General features: G+C 44.3%; 1 protein-coding gene across 7 annotated transcripts in view; it reads left to right on the top strand.

The window, feature by feature from the left end:
* The window catches only part of LOC140190981 (E3 ubiquitin-protein ligase DTX1-like), a 303658-nt gene that overhangs the window by 119895 nt on the left and 163351 nt on the right, over positions 1-20412 (top strand). Inside the window, exon 1 of one of the 7 annotated variants that reach the window (XM_072248005.1) lies at positions 10064-10085. The exons of 5 other annotated variants lie outside the window; for them this stretch is intronic. The gene's annotated coding sequence lies outside the window, so the exon portion shown is untranslated. Of the gene's footprint in view, positions 1-10063; positions 10086-10119; positions 10288-20412 lie in introns of those variants that run through there. One more of the 7 variants, XM_072248007.1, reaches the window with a different exon arrangement.

Here is a 20412-nt window from a genome sequence, read left to right as displayed (position 1 = left end):
AGTTACTACCGCTCAACCATCAGGCTGTTGAACAAAAGGCGATAACTATGCTCACTTGCCCATCCATTGAGGTGTTTCCATAACAAATGGTCTCACTTTAATGACTCTTTATCTCATTATCTCATGTTCTCATTATTTATTACTATTTATTTATATTTGCATTTGCACGGTTAGTTGTCTTCTGCACTCTGGTTGATCTTTCAGTGATCCTGTTATAGTTACTATTCTATAGATTTGCTGAATATGCCCACAAGAAGATGTATCTCAGATTTGTGTATGATGACGTATATGTACTTCAATAACAAAATCTAATTTACTCATAATTTACTTTGTTGGAAATAGCTTTAGGCAGTGGATGAATCACATGGTATGTAAGACTATCAATTAAATGGTGGTAAATGGGATTAGTGTAGTTGGCTGTTTGATGGCTGGCAGGAGTACAAATGACTGAAAGGCCTCATTCTGTGCTGTATAACTGACTCTTAACGTTTATTTACTGAAACCCTTCAGAAGTGGCCACATTTTAAACTCCTGTGCACACCCTGCCTTTGCTTAAGCATTGAGTGCTGGTGAGCAGAGGAAATGAAGTGGCTGCAGAGGGTTGGATCTGATTGTGGGAAGCTGAGTAAGTCATCATATTGGAAACAAGAAGCAGGGATGACTGTATGTTTTGTTCTTTCACAACCAGGGAAGGATTCTTGTGGTTTGTTGTGTGTTTTACAGTATCGGTACTGTAATCGAGAGAGGATTATTCATTTCAGTTCAATTTTAATTATCATTCAAATACACAGGAATAGAGCCAAACGAGACCGCGTTATTTCAGGGTCAAGGTACAAAACACAATACCAACAGTCACACACGGCACAAAGCACACACGAGATAGCAGGGACAAATGGTACAACAACCACATAATAAATGAGTCACGCCGTTGAACACTGGGAGGGGGCATTACTCAAAATTCAGTCTGGAGGCCATGCACCCCCCCCCCCACCCAGCAACACTGGGGCTTGCGGCCCAGTCCTTGCACGTACAAGACGACAAAAACATATAGAACGTTATTAAATTACAACAACGCAGAATATACGTGTATATAGTCCAGACACCCCCAGCCCAATGAACTCATCAGTCCAACACAATAGAGTGAGTGGTAGGATGGGGAGAGGGAGGAGGGAGGGGAGAGGGAGGGGAGGATGGGGAGAGTGGGAGGAGGGAGGTGAGAGAGGGGGAGGATGGGGGAGAGTGGGAGGAGGGAGCGGGTGGGCACAGATGATCCTCATACATTTGTTTGTTCTTCAATCTCAGAAGGATAGTTATAGTAATTGTGAAATGAATGCTTTTTGAATCTGCTACTTTAATCTGGTTGTTGTGTATTTTCCAGAACTACCTACTGCTTATTTTACCATGCATATAGTAGATGGCCTGTAGGCCATTCAGCAGTTTGAGTTTATTCTCCGTTCGGTTCAATCGTCCCTAATCAGAGTAGGTTTAACATCTCTGACTCAGATGACGTGAAATTTGCAGCTGCAGTACCTGCAGTGACCAAAAATGACTGTAAATCACAAAATAAATAAATAGTGCAACAAAGAGTCTTGTGCCATGATGAGGTCACCCTCGGGGTGGAGGAGCAACATTATGTATTCTGTCTGAGTAGCCTCCAACCTGACAGCATGAATATCAACTTCTTCTTCCCACCCCCTCACATCTTCTATTCCCTTCTCTGGCCTTTTACATCCTCTCACCTGCCTATCACCTCCCCCTGGGTCCCCGCCTCCTTCCCAATTCTCCTATGGTCCACTCTCCTCTCCTAGCAGATTCCTTCTTCTCCAGCCCTTTATCTTTCCCACTCACTTGGATTCGTCTGTCACCTTCCAGCTATCCCCCTTCCCCTCACCCACTTTCTTATTCTGGTGTCTTCTCCCTTCCTTTCCGATCGTGAAGAAGGATTTTGGCCCAAAATGTGGATCGTTTATTCATTTCTGTAGATGCTGCCTGTCCTGCTGACCTCCTCTGGCATTTTGTGTGTGTTGCTAAGGAATAATGAAACATGGACCATTTAGAGAATCTGATGGTGGAGGGGAAGAAGCTGTTTCTAAGTCGTGTTGAATGGGCCTTCAGGATCCACAGCACCCCACAGTTTCCAAGTAGACATTTGATTGCACATAATTAGGCACTTGGCAAGGATCAATAAAATGAAATTAGGTTTAAGTCGAGTGGCCATTGTGTGAGTGGGCCAGTGTTGGAGTGGAGACTTGAGGCTTTGGCTCATTGAGGAGAGACAAAGGCTTAGGTAGATTTTATTTTTGTTATTTATTCCGTATTGCTTTCTGACTGCATATTTAGAGCAGTGGGGATGCTCAACAGGACGCTGGAATGCTCCTCTTGCAGGATATGGGAAGGTTGGGAGACCTCCAGTGTCTCAGGCAACTACACCTGCAAGAAGTACATCCAGCTACATCTTCTAACAGATGGTGTTAGGGAGTTGAAGCAGGAGCTAGAAGAATTCTGGATTATTCAGGAGGCTGGGAGTTGATAGACAGGTCATACAGGGAGGTAGTTACACTGTAGTTGCAGGAAATAGGTAACTGGGTGACCGTCAGGAGGAGAAAGGGAATAGGCAGCCAGTGCAGATTACTTCTGTGATCATTCCGTCAACAACAGGTCTACGCTTTGGATACTGTTGGGGGGGATGACCTAGCAGAGAAAAGCCCACAGTGGTCAGGTTTATGGCACTGAGTTTAGATCTGTGGCTCAGGGAAGGGGAGGGGAGGAGAGGCGAGCTGTACTGATAGGGGACTGGTTAGTTAGGGGAACAGAAATCCGAGAAGAAGAGTCTTGGATGGATTGTTGTCTCCCTGGGTCAGGGACATCTTAGACCGAGTCCTCGGCATTCTTAAGTGGGAGCGTGAGCAGCCAGAGGTTGTGGTCCACGAAGGTACCAATGACATGGGCAGGATGGGTGACAAATTTCTGCAAAGTTAGTTCAGGGAGCTGGGTGCTAAGTTAAAGGCAGGACCTGTATGGTTGTGATCTCAGGATTGCTACCCATGCCACTTGCTAGTGAGGCCAAAAATAGGAAGATCGTATTGTTTAACACATGGCTAAGGAGTTGGTGCAGGAGGGAGGGCTTCATTGGGCTCTTTTCCATGGAAGGGGGGACTTGTACAGAAGGAATGGTTTGCACCTGAACTGGAAGGGGATTAATATCCTGGCAGGAACGTTTGCTAGTGCTACATGGGGGGGATGGGGGGTGGTAAACTTTTATTACAGGGGGATGGGAACCAGAGTGCCGGAACAGTTAATGCAGTGATTGTGGGGAAAGATGTGTTAAGCCTACATGCAAAGTCAGGAATCAAAAGGTCAAGCATGCTGGGACTAATGTTCTGATCTGTGTAGATTTCAGCGCAAGGAATATTGTACGAAAGGCAGGTGAGCTTAGGGTGCGGATCAGCATGTGGAATTATGACATTGTGGCCATTAGTGAGACTTGGTTGCAGGAGGGGCAGGACTGGCAGCTCAGTGTCCTGGGGTTGCTTTGTTTTAGATTTGATAGAGTGGGAGGGGTTTAAGGGGAAGGTGTGGCATTACCTGTCAGGGAAGATGTCAGGACAGACTGGAGAGCTCGTCCAGTGAGGGTTCATGGGTAGGACTGTGGAATAAGAAAGGTATGACCACATTCATGAGAAAATCTGCAGGCGCTGGAAATCCGAAGCAACCCACACAAAATGCTGAGGAAGGGTCTCGGCCCGAAACGCCGACTGTTTACTCTTTTCCATAGAGGCTGCGTGGCCTGCCGAGTTCCTCCAGCATTTTGTATGTGGCCACGTTATTATAAACCTCCCAACAGTCCAAGGAATTTAGTGGAGCAAATGTGTAGAGAGATCGCAGACTGTTGCAAGAAACATAAGGTTGTGATAGTAGGTGATTATAATTTTTTCACATATTGACTGGGACCCCAGTACTGTAAAAGGGCTGGTTGGGAAAGAGTTTGTCAAATACATTCAGGAAGGTTTCCGTAATCAGTACATAGAAGACCCCAGAGAAAGAGTGCTATACTATAGGTAACGAGACAGGACAGCTGACAGAAGTTTGTGTAGGGCAGTACTTCATATCTAGTAATCATAATGCCATTAGTTTCAAGACTTTAAAGAAAGGGATAGGTCTGGTCCTCAGGTTGAGATTTTAAATTGGAAAAAGGCCAATTTTGATGGTATCTGAAAGGATCTGGCAAAGGTATACTTGGTAGGGTCGTAAAGAGAGCTTTTGGTACATTGGCCTTTATTAATCAAAGTATTGAGTATAAGAGCTGGAATGTTATGAGGTTGTATAAGGCATTGGTGAGGCCGAATCTGGAGTATTGTGTTCAGTTTTGGTCACCAAATTACAGGAAGGATATAAATAAGGTTGAAAGAGTGCAGAGAAGGTTTACAAGAATGTTGCCGGGACTTGAGAAACTCAGTTACAGAGAAAGGTTGAATAGGTTGGGACTTTATTCCCTGGAGTGTAGAAGAATGAGGGGAGATTTGATAGGGGTATATAAAATTATGATGGGTATTGATAGAGTGAATGCAAGCAGGCTTTTTCCACTGAGACAAGGGGAGAAAAAAACCAGAGGACATGGGTTAAGGGTGAGGGGGGAAAAGTTTAAAGGGAACATTGGGGGGGGCTTCTTCACACAGAGAGTGGTGGGAGTATGGAATGAGCTGCCAGATGAGGTGGTAAATGCGGGTTCTTTTTTAACATTTAAGAATAAATTGGACAGATACATGGATGGGAGGTGTATGGAGGGATATGGTCCGTGTGCAGGTCAGTGGGACTAGGCAGAAAATGGTTCGGCACAGCCAAGAAGGGCCAAAAGGCCTGTTTCTGTGCTGTAGTTTCTATGGTTTCTATGGTTTGGTAAGCAAGAGGCCTCTAAAAGTGAAATTTAGAGTACAGAGTTTGTATGTTCCTGTCAGAATAAAAGGCAAGGATAACAGGTTGAGGGAACCTTTGTTTTTGAGATACATTGATGTCTGGGTTAAGGAAGAGAAGGAGGTGCATAGCAGGTGTAGGCAGGCAGGAACAAACGGGTACTTGAGGAGTATTAGAAATGCAAGGGAACACTTAAGGAAAAGAAGACACGAGGTTGCTCTAGCAAAGGTTCAAAGGTAAAATTTAATGTCAGAGAAATTTATACAATATTCATCCTAAAAATGCATTTTCTTCGCAAACAAGGTAAGGGAGAATCTTAAGGGGCATCTACAGATATATTAAGAGCAAAAGGATAGCAAAGGACAAAATTAGTCCTGTGGAAGAACAGAGTGGTAATCAATGCATGAATCTGAAAGAGACGGGGGAGATCTTAAATGGATTTTATTTGCCTCCATATTTACTCGGGATATGGACAGAGGCTATAGATATGAGGCAATGCAGCAGATTACACAGGAGGAAGTGTTTACTGTTTTGAGGCAAGTTAGGGTGGATAAATTCCCAGGGTATGACAAAGTGTTCCCTCGCACTCAGGGGTCCTAGCAAAGATGTTTGAAGTGTTCTTAGCCACAGATGAGGTGCTGGAGGATTGGAGGTTAGCTAATGTTGTTCCATTGTTTAAGAAAGGTCCTAAGAATAAGTCGGGAAATTATAGGCTGGCGAGCCTGACATTGGTAGTGAGAAAGTTATTGGAAGGCATTCTAAGAGACTGAATATGTAAGTATTTGGATAGACAAGGGCTGATCAGGGATAGTCAAAAGGGCTTTGTGTGTGGTAAGTTGTGTCTAACCAATTTTATAGAATTTTTGCAGGAAGTTACGAGGAAAGTTGATGAAAGCTGGAGTGTTCTATGACTCCTTCCTGTACCTTCTCCCCAATGGTAGTAACAAGAAGAGGGCAGGTGCAGGATGGTGAGGTTCCATTGCCATTCACGTAAATCTGCACTGCACTCCCTCCAAGACTGATAAATCATCGTGGTTACAAAAGAATGGTGAGACAGAGGTGATTGACTTGCCTCTTGACATCCCAAAAGGAATTTTCACCGACAAAGCTATGCCTGGGATTTCAATGGTACTTTCCATTTGCAGTTCCAACAACACTCAAGAACCCAGGGCAAAGCAGACCATTTATTTGACTCCCTAAAATCTTAATTTCCTTCACCGTAGGCACATATTGACTCTCATCGCTATCATTTACATAATACACTTTGGAAAAGCCTTGGCAAGTCACTGGCAGCATCTCCCAAACCCACACCATCTACTACCAAGGATGAAAACAGCACGTGCATGAGATCTCCCATTGGAATCTAACTTTAACGATACAGCACCATTCCTTTGCTATTGCTTGGTCTCAGTCCTGGCACCTCTTAAGCAACAGAATCAGAACCAGGTTTAATATCACCGGCAAATGTCATGAAATTTGTTAACTTTGCGGCATCAGTAGAATGCAATTCATGAGAATAGAGAGGAAAAAACAAGCTGTGAATTACAGTAAGTATATATAGCATTGAGAAAGTGCAGTCACCAGAGGACTGTGGTTGCAGAAGGAGGCTTATACAGATGAGGAATGAACAGCTGAGCAATAATAGAGGCGTTTCTGGGCTAGCCAGGAATGTTTCTATCTCAGAAATGAATTTAAAAAAACCTCTGTGCACAGTGGTTAAGACAGCTACGTTGAAAACCACTGAAGATGTAATGTAAGCTTCCGACAACAATCCACCGCCACTTGCTGCCGATAATCTCCAGTATTTAGTGACAATACACCTTATTAAAAGCTGAATGCCAGAAGTTTCTGGAATTTTTCAGGATTCCCATGATATAAAGTAACAAACAAAAAAAAAATTGGTATGGGTATCTATGCAGAAAGCAATACAGTAATAAAGAAAGGGAAATGATTTTTCATTGTTCTTTAATGTTGATCGTTGGAAAACTTGCAAGCGTTGTGAAATCTCCAGGACTTCACATGAACTTGTGCTCTCACTGAGGGCAATGAACCAGCAGCAGGCTGCCTTCTGCAGGCCAGGCGATGTTCCAGAGATGGTCCCGAGAGATGAAGAGAAGGGCGACAGTCTTAAACCGTTTTCCAGCTAATGCTCAAATGGAAGTCTGTTTTGATAGGCTTTTTGGCTGATAACGCTGCAGATGCACTGCCAATTCCAGTCTGTACATACTGTATGTTCCTGGAGTGTGTGCCCAGTGTAAGCACCCGCTTTTATAAAGAAAGCTCAAGATTCAAGTTTGTTAATTGTCAGTCTTCAGTGCATGAGTACAAAGGAGAACAAAATGAGTGTGACTCTGGATCTGATGCAGCATATAAAAAGAGAAGCATAAAGAACGCAATATAAATATAAAAACAATCCTACAGAAATACAATGCACTAGTAACTGTTATAAACTCTCAATTGCCAGTTTAGGTGTACCTGCTTGTTATGGTGAATATCCAATTGGCCAATCACGTGGCAGTAACTCAATGCATAACAGCATGCAGACATGGTCAAGAGGTTCAGACCGAATTACTTTGACTATGGGATGATTGTTGGTGTCAGATGGAGTGGTTTGAGTATCTCAGAAACTGCTGAACTCCAGGGATTTTCACGCTCAGCTGTCTCTAGAGTTTACAGAGAAGGGTGTGGAAAAAAAATCCAGTGAGTGGCGGTTCTGTGGGCAGAAATTTCTTGTTGGTGAGAGAGGTCAGAGGAGAAGGGCCAGATTGGTTCAAGTTGACAGAGAAGTGACAATAACTCAAACAAACACATGTTACAACATTGGTGTGCAGGAAGAACATCTCTGAACGCAAAACATGTTGAACCTTGAAGTGGGTGGGCTACAGCAGCAGAAGGCCCTGAACATACACTCAGTGGCCACTTTATTTATAAAGTGGCCACTGAGAATAAATGTTATTTGGACTTTTGAAACTCAGGACGATAAATATTTGATGGTAATAGAATGATAAATTTTTGGTGGTAATAGAAGGAACGTGATACGGAAAGATGGCTTTCTCCTTATCCACCTTGCCTGAACCATCAAAATTCCTGTCAGTTCCTTTTCCTCACTCCTGCATCATTATGCTGCAGTCTGCGGCCCCTCCTGCACATTACCCCTCAGCAAGACACGGTGCCAGTTTCCACTCAGGTACTGCTGCCCATTCACTTCATCCCCCTCTGCTTTCTGAATGGTCAGACATCCTGCACTGGATGAGTACGCATTTCCTCCAACTAAATAGTCAGAAGTCCCCCCCTCTTGACTTTGATCCACTCTGAGCTGCATTCCTTTGCCACGCATATCATGGCACTTCCTGTCCGAAGCTTGGCCTGACCGTTCATCAGCTTGGCTCAGCACTCGGCCTTGCAACTATCAGTCTGTGCTCTTCACCGGGATATCAGTCGGTGCTCTTTACCATGGCTCAGTTCATCTTCAACAGAAACACTCTTCACTTGGTTACTCCACTGTATGTCACTTGCCTTCCATTCTCTTTAACTTGAGGTCTTCCAGAACTTTGTTCCCCACTCACCCTGGTCTACACATGGAAGTTATCTTCATCGCCGTCCACTGGCTCTGACTGTGTTCACGAGGCTAACACTTAATGAAAAGTGCTTATATCTGCTAAGGGTATAGAAGGGATCAGCCTGGTGTGATTAAGTGGTGGGAATACAACCGGTTATTAACTTATATGGAGGGAGAGTGAGAGCTGCTAGAGTGTGATTAGATGCTTAGTGAAGTTGTTAAAATAACCCAGACTTTTGAATGACTTAACATGCTCTGCCATCATGAGGCTGTGATTAAGTTGAGGAAATGTTTGATCCCCTTGCCAAGGATGGCCCACATGAGCTGACTGTCAGTTTGAAGGATGAGCAGATATAACTCATCGTGCCCCTGTAATTAGTGTCAGTCATGGCTCCGCTGGAGGCACGCCCAGCTCTGGGTCAGACGGTAGTGAAGTCAGGTCTCTCCATTGACGACCTGTCAGAAATCGGGTTAATGTGGCAGGCCAAAAGCAGAACTTCCCGGTGCGTAGATTGGGGGACCACTTTGTCGAGCACCTCCGCACCACCTGCCAGAAGCGGGCTTAATTCTGATTTCCATTCCCGTTCCAACATGTTGGGCTAAGGGTTCCTCTTGTGCCGAGGTGAGGCCATCCTCAGGGTGGAGGAGCAACACCTGATATTCTGTCTGTAGAGCTTCCAACGTGTTGGCATGAATATCAATTTCTCCTGCTGGTAAAAAATATCCCTCCCGCTCCCTTCTTCTATTCCCCTGGCTTTTAACCTCTTCACTCCTGCCTATCACTTCCTCCCGGGTTACCTCCCCCTTCCCCTATGGTCCTCTCTCCATTCCTATCAGATTCCTTCTCCACCCCTTCACCTGTCACCTGACAGCCAGCCTCTTTCCCTCCCCCCGCCCCCCTTCATTCCGGCATCTTCCCCCTTCCTTCTCAGTGCCGAAGAAGGGTCTCGGCCTGAAACCTCGACTGTTTATTCATTTCCATAGATGCTGCCTGACCTGCTGAGTTCCGCCAGCATTTTGTGTGCGTTGCTCTGGATTTCCAGCATCTGCAGACTTCCTCTTGAGTGTAATTCCTTCCTCACTTGACGCTCTAAATCCTTAAGGCGCTGATTTTATTGGCTGCTGCCTGCCGTGGATAACAAGCGCTCAGCCATTTTCCTTTGGTTTGGTTCTGCACGGAACTAACTCACGTCTCTGTGTCCAGTGCACACAGTTGAACACTTTCCATTTCTGCCGTTCCCCCCCCACCGCGCCCGCTTTGTTTTTCTTGGCCCCTGTCAGGCAGGAGAATCAGCTGTAAACTGCGACACTTCTCAAGTCAGTTTGAAGACAACAGGATGTGTCTTTCCGTGTTCAAGAATCCCTGTGAAGCAGGACCCAAGGATCGTGTTTTGACACTTTAAAGGCAGGCTGTGAATCTTTGGCAGTGTGCATGTAATTGCTGGTTGTTGCCTCAGCGAGATGAAGCGGACAGGAAAACGAGAGAGCCTGACAGAAGGAAGGAAGAAGAGAAAATACATCAAGAAGGCAGCGATTAGGACTCAAAGGCCAGGGCATATATAAATCAAGAAGTATATTTTCCTCTGCTTCAATTTAAAGAAAACTGTAATACATGGTAGGAAAAGTATCCAGTGCAGAGCAATCTACCTAGTGGTGTATTTGATTGAAAAGGATTCTGCTGTTTTATTGGTAAATTATGGATTACGTGCAGCCAGTATAGAGCTAGATCAAGTTAGCATAATGTTTGGCTCAGACATCGTGGGCCAAAGCTCCTATTCCTGTGCTGTACTGTTCTTTGGAACTTTTGTTTGTGAAAGGTGGGTCGATAAATTTAAGAGATTGCTTTGTAACTCCCAATGATCCCCATTTGCTTGGGAGAAATATGAAAGTTGTAAACGCACACAAAATGCTGGAGCAAGTCAGCAGCTCAGGCAGCATCCATGGAAAGATTCAAAGTACATTTATTATCAAAGAATGTATAAGTTATACAACCTTGAGGAAAGGAATAAAGAGCCAGTGTTTTGGGCTGAGACCCTTCATCGGGACTGGAAAAGGAGGAGGAAGAAGCCAAAATAAGAAGGTGAGGGGAGAGGGAGTACAAGCTGGCAGGTGAAACCAGGTGGGGGGGGGGAATGGAGTAAGAAGCTGGCAGGTGGTAGGTGAAAATGGTAAAGGGATGAAGAAGAAGGAGACTGATAGGATAGGAGAGTGGACCTGGAGGGAAAGGGAAGGAGGAGGGACACCAGAGGGAGGAGATAGGCAGGTGAAGAGACGAGAAGGGTTGGGGGTGGGGGCAGAATGGCAAAAGAGAGAAGGGGAAGGGAGAAGGAATTACTGAAGTTATAGAAATTGATGTTCATGCCAACAGGTTGGATGTTACCCGGGCGGAATTGAATACAAAATGGATTTGCCATTTTATGGCTGTATTTATTTAGTTATTTTTTTACTTATTGAGATACAGCACGAAACAGACCCTTCCAGCCCCTCAAGCTGCGCTGCCCAGCAACCCCCGTTTTAACCCTAGCCTAATCACAGGAAGATTTGACATGACCAAATTTTGTTTCTTTTTGCGTAATTCATTTGTAGATTTAATTCTCACTTTCCCAAGTTATTGTGTGTTATATGCACTACTGTGCTTTACACCCTGGTCCAGAGAAATGTTGTCTTGTTTACGGTATACATGTGTGTAGCTAAATGACGATAAACTTGTTTTGACTATTAACTGGTACATCTTTGGATTGTGGGAGGGAACCGGAGCACTCTGAGGAAACCCACGCGGTCACAGGGAGAGCGTGCAAGCTCCCGACAGACAGCGGCGGGAATTGAACCCGGGTCACTGGCGCAGTAAAGCATTGCGCTAACCAGTAAGCTACCGTGCCTCCCGCCAAGACAGAATTTACTTCTCGCTTTCTTTACTGTCTCAGTTCCTGATTTTGGTGTTTTTTTAAAAAAACTATTCAGTTCTTTGCTCTCTGTTTTCGCTGGTATCCTAAGCAACAATTCACCAACTTGCTCTTTGTAGGTGCTTCAGTTCAAATTTCACTTTCAGACTCAAATCTGTTTCCTTTGGAAATATGACTCATACTTCCTGAGCTGAAGAGGAAGCGAAAGATGTGTTGATACAAACCATAAAGGGGCTTCGGGTTCCATACTGTTTGTTATTTTACAGTTAATGTTGAAATCTCTGCTCTGACACTGAATGTTATTTTTGAGGGGGATAAGCAGCAGATCAGGCAGATATGATTTAAGGATTATAATTTTCAACTTTGGACAGGGGAAGAACTTTAGTCTATAAAATCCACACATCCAGAGAATTCCCATGGTGCATTTTAAAGAATCCAAACTCCAGTTTGCTGACAGGGACATGTCTAATTCCCCTTTTTTTTTAATAATATAGTGGAAATGAAGTAAAGTGTTTGGGAATGCACATTATTTGCGGTGTAGTCCATGCTGAGGTATGGGCAAGACATGTTCCCGCAAAGCGCAAAGGAAGAACGATCAAATCCAGAACGTGCTTGAGGATGAAAGAAAGGCACAAACAAATGGAACAAAAAACTATGGCGCCGCAACGCACACAAAATGCTGGCGGAACTCAGCGGGCCAGGCAGCATGTAGGGAAAAGAGTAACCAGTGGAAGTTTCGGGATGAGACGCTTCTTCGGGACTGGAAGAGAAAGGGGAAGGAGTCGAGGTGAGAAGGTGGGAGGAGGGGAGGAAGAAATATAAGGTGGCAGGTGATAGGTGAAACCAGGAGAGGGGGAGTGGTGAAGCAGAGAGATGGGAGGTTGATAGGTGAACGAGATAAAGAGATAGGAGAAGGGGGAGGAACACCAAAGGGAAGTGATAGGTCCTTCATCTCCCTCTGGTGCTCCTTCCCATTTCCTTTCTTCCATGGTCTTCTGACCTCTCCCCTTCCTTTCCAGTCCCGATGCAGGATCTCAGCCCGAAACATCGACGGTTTGCTCTTAACCATAGAGGTTGCCTGACGTGCTGGGGAAGCCAAGACTCAAAGGGAGCATATTAAGCAGAAATAGCTGCCAAGAGAAACGGGAATCTAAAAGTGTCCTTCAGGCGTTTGAATGGTAAAAGCATAATGCAGGGAGGGGTGGTCTGTTGAGGACAAATTGGAAACTTGCACGAGAATGGTGAGGTTAAAGTTAAGGCACTAAATGACTATTTTGCATCTGCTTTCACTAGGGAAGTTTGCTCCCAAAGCAATAGCAAAGATGGAAGTAGTTGAGACACTAGCTATATTTAAAAAAAATAAGTAATACCAGGAAGCTATTGGAAGGTTGTCTGAACTTCAAGTTGGTAAGTAATTGGGAGAGACTGAGCCAGTGGTACAACAGGCAGAGTCACTACCTCATCAGCTCCAGTAACCTGGGTAGAATCCCGGTCTTCGGTGCTGTCTTTGTAGAGAGTACCATTCACCCTCTGACCATTCAGTATCTCCCCCTCACCCCCCGCCATGCCCTGGTTTCCAATCATTTTGCTCCCATCTTTGTGTTCCCATCACTTGCACAGAATTGTTTCGATATCCTTCTGTTGCTGTGGCCTTCTCCAGCTGGTTTCGTAAGACCATGGGCTTCATGGTTCTTCTCACTTGCCTATTACTCCCTCCTTGAGTCCTCCTCTTCCTTCCCTTTCTCCTAAGGTCCACTCTCCTCTCCTATCAGATTCTTTCTTCTCCAGCCCTTGACCTTTCCCGCCCACCTGGCTTCACCTTTCACCTTCCGGCTAGCCTCTTTTCCCTCCTACCCCCTTTTTATTCTAGCATCTGCCCCCTTTCTTCTCAGTCCTGAAGAATGGTCTCGGCCTGAAACGTCAACTCTCTATTCATTTCCATAGATCCTGCCCAATTTGCTGAGTTCCTCCAGCATTTTGTATGTGTGGCTTCATGGCAACTCCATCTCCTAGAAATAGCAGTTGAATTTCCCATACGTTTCCAATCCTTTTGCTTTCTCCCACGTTCCAAAGTAAGTTGGCTGCCAGTAAATTACTCCAAGTGGTGCAGGTGAGTGGTAGAATCCGGGGAGAGTTGAGGGAGGTGTGGTGAAAATAAAATATACTTGGTGTAAACATACTGCCCACAGTGGTAGGCTGAAAGTCCGGTTTTGTAATGTTAAACGCTGTTATCCACTTAAAGAAATTGTGGGCTCGGTGCAGAGTGCATGCTGGGAGTCTGTCCCTTTGGTGGAGAGGATAAGGAGTGGAGGTCACAATACTTCATAAGGGGGATAAGATTTAAAAATGGCTTGAGGAAAAGCTTTTCCCCCACTCAGTATGTGTTTATGGGTCAAAAAGATAAAGATTATCTTTGTTTGTCATATGTACATTGAAATTTTTGGTGAGATGTGTTGTTTGCATCAAATCAAACCGACGAGGATTGTGCTGGACTGCCCACAAGTATCACTGTGCTTCTGATGCCAACATACAACGTCGCCAACTCACTAACCCAAAGCCTACGTCTTTGGAATGTCGGGTGAAACCAGAGCGCCCGGAGGAAACCCCCACTACCTGCAGAAATGGGATAATATATGGTGAGGAAAAACATTTGCAATTCTACAAAACATAATTTTCTGTGGCATGGAGAAACACAACAGACGTAATGGGCCAAGTGATCTCAGTCTTTGCTACGGACCTTCTGTAATTGATTTGTAGCACACTTCATGCTTACCACCGGTACAAGAGACAGAATTTATAGATTCTAATTAAGAAATCTCTATCAGGGCCTACCAAATGTAAGATTGTACCTCTGATGGTAACCTCACTGTCTCCTTGAAATAGCAGTTAATTTGCCATGCCTTTCCAATCATTTTGCTTTCTTTGTGTTCCCATTGCTTGTACAGAATTGTTTCCAGGTCATTCTGTTACTGTACCCTCCTTCAGCTGGTGTCATGTGACATGAGCTTTATGTTGCTTGACGATCAGATTGCTCCGATCTTATTGGATACAAAGTCATCCTCATGGAAGCCCCCACCAATGAGAGATAGCCAAATATGATTGACATCCTAGGCAGCAAATTATTACTGGGCTTTAAGTACGAGGCTTTTGATTGGTTGTGCTGATAAATGATAAGGGTGCAGAACAGGCAGTGATTACCTCATTACCTCATTCTGATGACCTCAGAATCAGGTTCATTACTACTGACAAATAACATTAAATTTGCTTTGCAGCAGCAATGTTTATAAATTATAAAATTAAATAGTGCAACATAAGCAATAACTTTTGTCATGGGTACATGGACTATTGAGAAATCTGATGGTGGAGGGGAAGAAGCTGTTCCTAAATCAAGTGTTGGTCTTCAGGTTCCTGTCTCTCTTCCCTGGTGGTAGTAAAGAGAAGAGGGTATGTCTTCGTTGGTGAGGATCCCTACTGATGGATGTCAAATTCTTGAAGATGTCCTCAGTGGTGGGGTGGATTGTGCCTGTGATGGGGCTGTCTCTTGCTATCCTGTGCATTGAAGCCTTATCATGCAACCAGTCAGAACAATCTCCACTGTAAGTTTATAAAAAAATTGTAAAAGCTTTTGGTGGCATACCAAGTCTCTTGAAACATAAAACTTATAAAGTTTATAAAAATTTGTAAAAGTTTTTGGTGGCGTACCAAGTCTCTTCGAGCTTATAACAAAGTAGAGCCCCTGGCATGCTGCCGTTATGATTGCATCCACTTGTTGTGATCAGGATCGATTCGACCCCCAGGAACCGGGCATTGCTCACCCTTTCCACTGCCAATCCATCAATGAGGACTGGTGTACGTTCTCCCAACTTCCCATTCCCGAAATCCACTATCAGTTCCTGTTGACACTGAGTGCAAGGTTGTTGGTTGCCCAATCTGTCTCAAGTAATCGAGTGATATGAATACCGGCAGATGATGAAAGAAACCCACAACTGTCCATGTGAGTGGTTGTACTGTTTACTTGGTCCTGAAAAGTCAGACCACTCAATCAGATAACCAAAGGTAAATAATATTGGTAATTGTTGTCGTTCTTCTCCACGCCTTGTGGTGCACCGGGCAGCAACGTTGCCATTTCTTCAGCACTTACTGAGTTTTTTAATGAGGCTGAGTTGCCAGCTCAAAGCTCAACCCAGCACAGATGGAAAGCATGCAAGGATCCGGCTGGATTCAAACCCAGGACCACTAATCTCGAAGTTCGGGGCTGATGCCACCGCACCACTGGCCAGCTAATGAAGCAATACGTGCATTTATATAACATTGTTTATTTGCTAGGTTTCCTAAAATGCTTTGAGTTCAAAGGGATTTTCTTTTATAATTGGAAGCATAACAGCCAAGTTACATGCTTCATTCTTTTACAAGTAGCAATAATGTAAACAACCAGTTTAGTTGTTTTAAATGCTGGTTGAAGGGTCTCCTAGCAGGAGATCCCTCCTGCTTTTTGAATAGCAACTTGGGACATTTACATCAGCCTGACAGACAACTTGCTTGTCTAAATGCCAACACATCTGTCACAGCTGTGTATCATTCCAGGATGGTGAGGCTGAGAGAGAGCTGAGCTCACTACGTCCTGGTGGACGGGGAGGAGTGCCACTCAGCCAATGAATGGAAATTAAATAGTCTGCTTTTATATCAACCCCTGTAACTTGGACGCAGGTTCACGGGTTTGGTGAGTGAGACACCAAACGGGTTTGATTATGAATAAGCAATAATAATCATTTATTTACAAACAGATACTTAACTAAGAGCACAAGCAGAACTTCCAAATCTGGAGCATTAGTATTATTTCTTTCCTTTTGTATTTGTATAGTTTATTGTCTTCTGCACACTGGTTGAATGCCCAAGTTGGACGGTCTTTCATTGATTCTGTTATCAGACTATGTAGCAGTTTCTTCCCCCAAGTCATCAGACTCCTCAATACCCAGAGCCTGGACTGGCACCAAGCTACTGCCCTCTACTGTGCCTATTGTCTTGTTTATTATTTATTGTAATGCCTGCACTGTTTTGTGCACTTTATGCAGTCCTGGGTAGGTCTGTAGTCTAGTGTAGTTTTGTGTTGTTTTTTTACGTAGTTCAATGTAGTTTTTGTATTGTTCATGTAGCACCATGGTCCTGAAAAATGTTGTCTTGATTTTACTGTGTACTGTACCAGCAGTTATGGTCGAAATAACAATAAAGAGTGACTTGACTTGAAAGAATCAGAATCAGGTTTATTATCACTGGCATGTGTTGTGAAATTTGTTCACTTAGCAGCAGCAGTTATGGCTATTATTCTCTAGATTTGTTGTGTATACCCACAGGAGAGTGGTCTCAGGGTTGTTTCTGGCAACGTAAGTGTATTTTGATAATAAACCTACTTTGAACTTTAAACTTTAAGGACTCCAGCAGTTCAAGAAAGTGCCCCCGTCATCACCTTTTCATGGGAATTTAGAGATCCCGCCTCTGCCTGCAAGGAGTTTGATCATTCTCCCCGTGACCACTTGAGTTTCCTCCGGGTGCTCTGGTTTCCTCCCACAGTCCAAAGACCTGCCAGTTGCTAGGTTAATTGGTCATTGTAAATTGAACTGTGATTAGGCCAGGATTAACTCAGGGTATTGCTGGGTGGCGAGGCTCGAAGGGTCAGAAGCGCAGTATCTCAACAAGATAAAATAAAGTAAAAATGATAAATAAATGCTGCCTCCCCAGCATGTACCCACAAAGAAAGACCAGAGGCAGAGGATTCTCTCTGTGGTATCAATATTCTACAGAATCCCATTTCCTTGGGGTGCACCATGTGCCTGTGACTGATTTCTGGTGAATTAAGTTGAATGAGTGCAAGGGAATTTTGGAAAATGCATTTGAAAGGTCATTAAAGTTGCCATACCCTGAAGCATCACTGGTATAAGACAAGCGTAACAAGGAGGAAGGATGGAAAGAGAAGCTGGAAATCAGCAATCCCAAGCTCACTAACTTTCACTTCTGCAGTCCTGGTTGAAATCCAGCACAGCTGAGTCAAACTATTGCCTTCAGGTGAAATGAATTACGGATTGTTTGGCAGGCTACAGGCTTTCAGATCATCAGTCTGCCCTTCCAAGAAAGGGGTGGGTGATTCACAGAAAACCAACACTAAAAAAACTGCTTGTGGTATGTCCACACACTGTGTGAGGTATGTGTTTGTCCATTTTTATTCCCAGATTACACTAAAAAAACTTCATTCAAATTCTCAAAGTATTTGGCTAGCACACTATTCTGATTGAAAACACATGTAAGTACTGTTACTCATCCATCAAGAATATCCTTCTTTAGAATTAAGCCCTAATCAAGTTTAAGAGCCTTTCTCGCATAAAGTGAAAAGGCATGCTTCAATATGTAGTATTTGGACAATGTAGAGGTTTTGGTATCTAAGTTTGGTGCATAGCAGGCTGGTCAAATATGTAGAAAATTGAATATATATATAAATATAGTAGTTAAATATGTAGTGCAAAGGAGAAAAGAAGGTAGTGAGGTAGTGTTCATGGGCTCAATGTCCATTCAGAAATCTGATGGCAGAGAGGCAGAAGCTGCTCCTGAATCGTTGAGTGTGTGCCTTCAGACTTCTATACTTCCTTCCTGATGGTAGCAATGAGAAGAGGGCACGTCCTGGGTGATGGGGGTCCTTAACGATGGATGCTGCCTTTTTAAGGCATCACTCCTTGAAGATATCCCGGATCCTACTAGTGCCCATGATGGAGCTAAGTTTATAACTCTCTGCAGCTTACTTCAATCCCGTGCAGTAGCCATCCACCCCCCTCCATACCAGATGGTGAAGCAGCCAGTCAGAATTCTCTCCGTGGTACATCCGACATATATACAGTCGGCCCTCCGTATCCACGGGTTCCGCATCCGCGGATCGAAAATATTCGAAAAAAAAAATTCCAGTAAGTTCCAAAAAGCAAAACTTGAATTTGCCACGCGCCGAGCACTACACTGAATCCACGCGAATGAAGTGATGTGTGGGCATACCCTGCTGTAGCCTCCCGCTATTTCACAGATCCTCAGTCTCTCTCCAGCACTCGTTTGAGCATTGTTTGCCTCGCGTCTCGTTCGTTCGCTACTTGTGTTGTGAGTGAGAGGAAAGAGTTTAAGGCTAGTAAGGGATGGCTGGCTAGCTATGTAAAGCGCTACAGTCTCAAGAACTTAAGGATCACGGGAGAATCGACATCAGCTGATGCTGAGGCAGCATCCGCGTTCCCAGAAGAGCTACGATGGTTGCGTCTGTACTGAACATGTACAGGCTTTTTTCTTGTCATTATTCCCTAAACAATACAGTATAACAACTATTTACAAAGCATTTACATTGTATTAGGTATTATAAGTAATCTAGAGATGACTCAAAGTATATGGGAGGATGTGCGTAGGTTATATGCAAGTACTACGCCATTTTATATACGGGACTTGAGCATCCGCGGATTTAGGTATCCACGAGGGGTCCTGGAACCAATCTCCTGATACCGAGGGACAGCTGTGTGTGTGTGTGTCTATATATATATATATACACACACACACATATATATAGGAAATTTTAAATGTTATTTAAGATTTCTCCATTTTGCTCCCACCTATCTTCAAGTGATAACACACACAGGAGGGCTGGGCACATAGCCTTTCGTTATCTTCGTTCAGCTGCCAGGGAAGCTCTCCACTTCCCAACTCAGTCCCCAAACCACTCCTCGACAGTCCGTTCTGTCTCTCTACAGTGATAATTAAAATCAATAATTCATCATTCAGGCGAAGGTTCAGCAATACACCCGGGGCCACAGCCAACGATGTCCCCCCTGCCTCGCTGTTCAATAAGCTGCCAGAGTGACTGCGATTCCCCATCACATTTTATTTTAAAGGAAATTTATACAGAGCAAACTAGGCTTGCTTGGGAAAGAGGGGCTTTGACGGGCACGACTTCAGGATTGGAGTTTGAGGATGGATTCAAGAGTAGTCAATGGATCAGATGGCCTTTTACATACTGTATATTCAAGAATCAAGATGGCTTCATGTCATTTCCTGTACGCAAGTATAAAGGAGAGCAAAATAATTGTTACTCTGGATCCGAGACAGCCCCAAAAAAAAACACACGGAAGATAAAGGACACAATAATTATAAAAAAACACAGTAAGTATAAACACAAAAAATAGCTTATATAAGTAGATTAATTTTATGTCCATAAAGTGATGTGCTAGGCTGCACAAAAGTACTGGTTGAGTTTGTGGGCGGAGATGTGGTTTAGCCTTACTGCCTCGGGAAGGTAACCGTTTTTGAGTCTGGTGGTCCTGGCATGGATGTCATGAAACCTGACGGGAATGGGACAAGCAGTTCATGGGCAGGATGGGATGTTACTGGCCCTTTTCGGGTACCTTTCTGTATATATGTGCTTGATCGTGGGAAGGCGGTTGCTGTGACGCGTTGGGCAGCTTTGACTACCCGCTGCAGAGCCTGCCTGTCCGCCACAATGCAGCTTCCGTACCAGGCAGTAATGTGGCTTGTCAGGTTGCTCTCCACTGTGCATCTGTAGAATGGTGTGAGTATGGACGTGCAAAGGCCAGCTCTCTTCAGCCTCCTCAGAACGTACAGGCATCGATGAGCTTTCTTGACTGTGTAGGATGTGTTCTGCGGCCGTGACAAGTTGCGTGAGATGTTCAGTCCCAGGAGGTTGACACTGCTGTGATATAAAGGGAAGAGAGAGCGGTGTGAGTTCTCCTGAAGTTTTGATTAACATCTCTTTTGTCTTGTTGTCATTAAAGAAGAAGTTACTTGCCTGGCACCAGCCCTTGAGCTCTTCCACGTCCTCTCTGTGGGCCATTGCATCGTTGTTGGTAATGAGCCCCACCACTGTTGGGTCATCTGCGAACTTAATGATGTGATGGATGATATGCAGTGCAACTGAAGCCATGAATTATTTGGTTACTCTGCATCTGATACAATTAGGGGAAATAAATTCCCATTTCTGTTCGGAAGGACTCATTTACAGATACGGAG

Source organism: Mobula birostris, chromosome 31 (genome assembly GCF_030028105.1).
Source record: "Mobula birostris isolate sMobBir1 chromosome 31, sMobBir1.hap1, whole genome shotgun sequence".
Classification (NCBI taxonomy): Eukaryota; Metazoa; Chordata; class Chondrichthyes; order Myliobatiformes; family Myliobatidae; genus Mobula; species Mobula birostris.
This window is presented reverse-complemented; position numbering and strand designations above follow the sequence as displayed.